This window comes from Oncorhynchus nerka, linkage group LG26 (assembly GCF_034236695.1).
Source record: "Oncorhynchus nerka isolate Pitt River linkage group LG26, Oner_Uvic_2.0, whole genome shotgun sequence".
Classification (NCBI taxonomy): domain Eukaryota; kingdom Metazoa; phylum Chordata; class Actinopteri; order Salmoniformes; family Salmonidae; genus Oncorhynchus; species Oncorhynchus nerka.
In genome coordinates this window covers 26749459-26755508 of record NC_088421.1, presented here as the reverse complement: position 1 = coordinate 26755508, position 6050 = coordinate 26749459, and positions in this window count along the sequence as shown.

Sequence of the window (6050 nt, the reverse complement as noted above, 5' to 3'; positions counted from 1 at the left end):
TTGACTCTGTACCGGTACCCCTGTATATAGCCTCCACATTGACTCTGTACCGGTACCCCCTGTATATAGCCTCCACATTGACTCTGTACTGGTACCCCCTGTATATAGCCTCCACATTGACTCTGTACCGGTACCCCTGTATAAAGCCTCCACATTGACTCTGTACCGGTACCCCCTGTATATAGCCTCCACATTGACTCTGTACCGGTACCCCCTGTATATAGCCTCCACATTGACTCTGTACCGGTACCCCTGTATATAGCCTCCACATTGACTCTGTACCGGTACCCCTGTATATAGCCTCCACATTGACTCTGTACTGGTACCCTGTATATAGCCTCCACATTGACTCTGTACCGGTACCCCCTGTATAAAGCCTCCACATTGACTCTGTACCGGTACCCCCTGTATAAAGCCTCCACATTGACTCTGTACCGGTACCCCTGTATATAGCCTCCACATTGACTCTGTACCGGTACCCCCTGTATATAGCCTCCACATTGACTCTGTACCGGTACCCCCTGTATATAGCCTCCACATTGACTCTGTACCGGTACCCCCTGTATATAGCCTCCACATTGACTCTGTACCGGTACCCCTGTATATAGCCTCCACATTGACTCAGTACTGGTACCCCTGTATATAGCCTCCACATTGACTCTGTACCGGTACCCCCTGTATATAGCCTCCACATTGACTCTGTACTGGTACCCCCTGTATATAGCCTCCACATTGACTCTGTACCGGTACCCCCTGTATATAGCCTCCACATTGACTCTGTACCGGTACCCCCTGTATATAGCCTCCACATTGACTCTGTACTGGTACCCCTGTATATAGCCTCCACATTGACTCTGTACCGGTACCCCCTGTATATAGCCTCCACATTGACTCTACTGGTACCCCTGTATATAGCCTCCACATTGACTCTGTACCGGTACCACCTGTATATAGCCTCCACATTGACTCTGTACCGGTACCCCCTGTATATAGCCTCCACATTGACTCTGTACCGGTACCCCCTGTATATAGCCTCCACATTGACTCTGTACCGGTACCCCCTGTATATAGCCTCCACATTGACTCTGTACCGGTACCCCCTGTATAAAGCCTCCACATTGACTCTGTACTGGTACCCCTGTATATAGCCTCCACATTGACTCTGTACTGGTACCCCTGTATATAGCCTCCACATTGACTCTGTACTGGTAACCCCCTGTATAAAGCCTCCACATTGACTCTGTACCGGTACCCCCTGTATATAGCCTCCACATTGACTCTGTACCGGTACCCCCTGTATATAGCCTCCACATTGACTCTGTACCGGTACCCCCTGTATATAGCCTCCACATTGACTCTGTACTGGTACCCCCTGTATATAGCCTCCACATTGACTCTGTACCGGTACCCCTGTATAAAGCCTCCACATTGACTCTGTACCGGTACCCCCTGTATATAGCCTCCACATTGACTCTGTACCGGTACCCCCCTGTATATAGCCTCCACATTGACTCTGTACCGGTACCCCCTGTATATAGCCTCCACATTGACTCTGTACCGGTACCCCCTGTATATAGCCTCCACATTGACTCTGTACCGGTACCCCCTGTATATAGCCTCCACATTGACTCTGTACCGGTACCCCCTGTATAAAGCCTCCACATTGACTCTGTACCGGTAACCCCTGTATATAGCCTCCACATTGACTCTGTACCGGTACCCCCTGTATAAAGCCTCCACATTGACTCTGTACCGGTACCCCCTGTATATAGCCTCCACATTGACTCTGTACCGGTACCCCCTGTATTATACCTCCACATTGACTCTGTACCGGTACCCCCTGTATATAGTCTCCACATTGACTCTGTACTGGTACCCCCTGTATAAAGCCTCCACATTGACTCTGTACTGGTACCCCCTGTATATAGTCTCCACATTGACTCTGTACTGGTACTCTGTCTGGTGCCCCCTGTATATAGCCTCCACATTGACTCTGTACCGGTACCCCCTGTATATAGCCTCCACATTGACTCTGTACCGGTACCCCCTGTATAAAGCCCTCCACATTGACTCTGTTCCGGTAGCCCCTGTATATAGCCTCCACATTGACTCTGTACTGGTACCCCCTGTATATAGCCTCCACATTGACTCTGTACTGGTACCCCCTGTATATAGCCTCCACATTGACTCTGTACCGGTACCCCCTGTATATAGCCTCCACATTGACTCTGTACTGGTACCCCCTGTATATAGCCTCCACATTGACTCTGTACCGGTACCCCCTGTATATAGCCTCCACATTGACTCTGTACTGGTACCCCTGTATATAGCCTCCACATTGACTCTGTACCGGTACCCCCTGTATATAGCCTCCACATTGACTCTGTTCCGGTAGCCCCTGTATATAGCCTCCACATTGACTCTGTACAGGTACCCCCTGTATATAGCCTCCACATTGACTCTGTACCGGTACCCCCTGTATATAGCCTCCACATTGACTCTGTACCGGTACCCCCTGTATATAGCCTCCACATTGACTCTGTACTGGTACCCCCTGTATATAGCCTCCACATTGACTCTGTACCGGTACCCCCTGTATATAGCTTCCGCATTGACTCTGTACCGGTACCCCCTGTATATAGCCTCCACATTGACTCTGTACCGGTACCCCCTGTATATAGCCTCCACATTGACTCTGTACCGGTACCCCTGTATATAGCCTCCACATTGACTCTGTACCGGTACCCCCTGTATATAGCCTCCACATTGACTCTGTACTGGTACCCCTGTATATAGCCTCCACATTGACTCTGTACTGGTACCCCTGTATATAGCCTCCACATTGACTCTGTACCGGTACCCCCTGTATATAGCCTCCACATTGACTCTGTACTGGTACCCTGTATATAGCCTCCACATTGACTCTGTACTGGTACCCCTGTATATAGCCTCCACATTGACTCTGTACTGGTACCCCTGTATATAGCCTCCACATTGACTCTGTACCGGTACCCCTGTATATAGCCTCCACATTGACTCTGTACTGGTACCCCTGTATATAGCCTCCACATTGACTCTGTACTGGTACCCTGTATATAGCCTCCACATTGACTCTGTACCGGTACCCCCTGTATATAGCCTCCACATTGACTCTGTACTGGTACCCCTGTATATAGCCTCCACATTGACTCTGTACTGGTACCCTGTATATAGCCTCCACATTGACTCTGTACCGGTACCCCCTGTATATAGCCTCCACATTGACTCTGTACTGGTACCCCTGTATATAGCCTCCACATTGACTCTGTACTGGTACCCCCTGTATATAGCCTCCACATTGACTCTGTACCGGTACCCCCTGTATATAGCCTCCACATTGACTCTGTACTGGTACCCTGTATATAGCCTCCACATTGACTCTGTACTGGTACCCCTGTATATAGCCTCCACATTGACTCTGTACTGGTACCCCTGTATATAGCCTCCACATTGACTCTGTACCGGTACCCCCTGTATATAGCCTCCACATTGACTCTGTACCGGTACCCCCTGTATATAGCCTCCACATTGACTCTGTACCGGTACCCCCTGTATATAGCCTCCACATTGACTCTGTACCGGTACCCCCTGTATATAGCCTCCACATTGACTCTGTACCGGTACCCCCTGTATATAGCCTCCACATTGACTCTGTACCGGTATCCCCTGTATATAGCCTCCACATTGACTCTGTACCAGGTACCCCCTGTATATAGCCTCCACATTGACTCTGTACCGGTACCCCCTGTATATAGCCTCCACATTGACTCTGTACCGGTACCCCCTGTATATAGCCTCCACATTGACTCTGTACCGGTACCCCTGTATATAGCCTCCACATTGACTCTGTACCGGTACCCCTGTATATAGCCTCCACATTGACTCTGTACCGGTACCCCCTGTATATAGCCTCCACATTGACTCTGTACCGGTATCCCCTGTATATAGCCTCCACATTGACTCTGTACCAGGTACCCCTGTATATAGCCTCCACATTGACTCTGTACCGGTACCCCCTGTATATAGCCTCCACATTGACTCTGTACCAGGTACCCCTGTATATAGCCTCCACATTGACTCTGTACCGGTACCCCCTGTATATAGCCTCCACATTGACTCTGTACCGGTACCCCTGTATATAGCCTCCACATTGACTCTGTACCGGTATCCCTGTATATAGCCTCCACATTGACTCTGTACCAGGTACCCCTGTATATAGCCTCCACATTGACTCTGTACCGGTACCCCTGTATATAGCCTCCACATTGACTCTGTACCAGGTACCCCCTGTATATAGCCTCCACATTGACTCTGTACCGGTACCCCTGTATATAGCCTCCACATTGACTCTGTACCAGGTACCCCTGTATATAGCCTCCACATTGACTCTGTACCGGTACCCCCTGTATATAGCCTCCACATTGACTCTGTACCGGTATCCCCTGTATATAGCCTCCACATTGACTCTGTACCAGGTACCCCCTGTATATAGCCTCCACATTGACTCTGTACCGGTACCCCCTGTATATAGCCTCCACATTGACTCTGTACCGGTACCCCTGTATATAGCCTCCACATTGACTCTGTACCGGTACCCCCCTGTATATAGCCTCCACATTGACTCTGTACCGGTACCCCTGTATATAGCCTCCACATTGACTCTGTACCGGTACCCCTGTATATAGCCTCCACATTGACTCTGTACCGGTATCCCCTGTATATAGCCTCCACATTGACTCTGTACCAGGTACCCCCTGTATATAGCCTCCACATTGACTCTGTACCAGGTACCCCTGTATATAGCCTCCACATTGACTCTGTACCGGTACCCCTGTATATAGCCTCCACATTGACTCTGTACCGGTATCCCCTGTATATAGCTCCACATTGACTCTGTACCAGGTACCCCTGTATATAGCCTCCACATTGACTCTGTACCGGTACCCCCTGTATATAGCCTCCACATTGACTCTGTACCGGTACCCCTGTATATAGCCTCCACATTGACTCTGTACCGGTACCCCCCTGTATATAGCCTCCACATTGACTCTGTACCGGTACCCCCTGTATATAGCCTCCACATTGACTCTGTACCGGTACCCCCTGTATATAGCCTCCACATTGACTCTGTACCGGTATCCCCTGTATATAGCCTCCACATTGACTCTGTACCAGGTACCCCCTGTATATAGCCTCCACATTGACTCTGTACCGGTACCCCCTGTATATAGCCTCCACATTGACTCTGTACCAGGTACCCCTGTATATAGCCTCCACATTGACTCTGTACCGGTACCCCTGTATATAGCCTCCACATTGACTCTGTACCGGTACCCCTGTATATAGCCTCCACATTGACTCTGTACCGGTATCCCCTGTATATAGCCTCCACATTGACTCTGTACCAGGTACCCCCTGTATATAGCCTCCACATTGACTCTGTACCGGTACCCCCTGTATATAGCCTCCACATTGACTCTGTACCAGGTACCCCCTGTATATAGCCTCCACATTGACTCTGTACCGGTACCCCCTGTATATAGCCTCCACATTGACTCTGTACCAGGTACCCCTGTATAAAGCCTCCACATTGACTCTGTACTGGTACCCCCTGTATATAGCCTCCACATTGACTCTGTACCAGGTACCCCTGTATATAGCCTCCACATTGACTCTGTACCAGGTACCCCCTGTATAAAGCCTCCACATTGACTCTGTACCAGGTACCCCCTGTATATAGCCTCCACATTGACTCTGTACTGGTACCCCCTGTATAAAGCCTCCACATTGACTCTGTACTGGTACCCCCTGTATAAAGCCTCCACATTGACTCAGTACCGGTACCCCCTGTATATAGCCTCCACATTGACTCTGTACCAGGTACCCCCTGTATATAGCCTCCACATTGACTCTGTACCGGTATCCCCTGTATATAGCCTCCACATTGACTCTGTACCAGGTACCCCCTGTATATAGCCTCCACATTGACTCTGTACCGGTACCCCTGTATA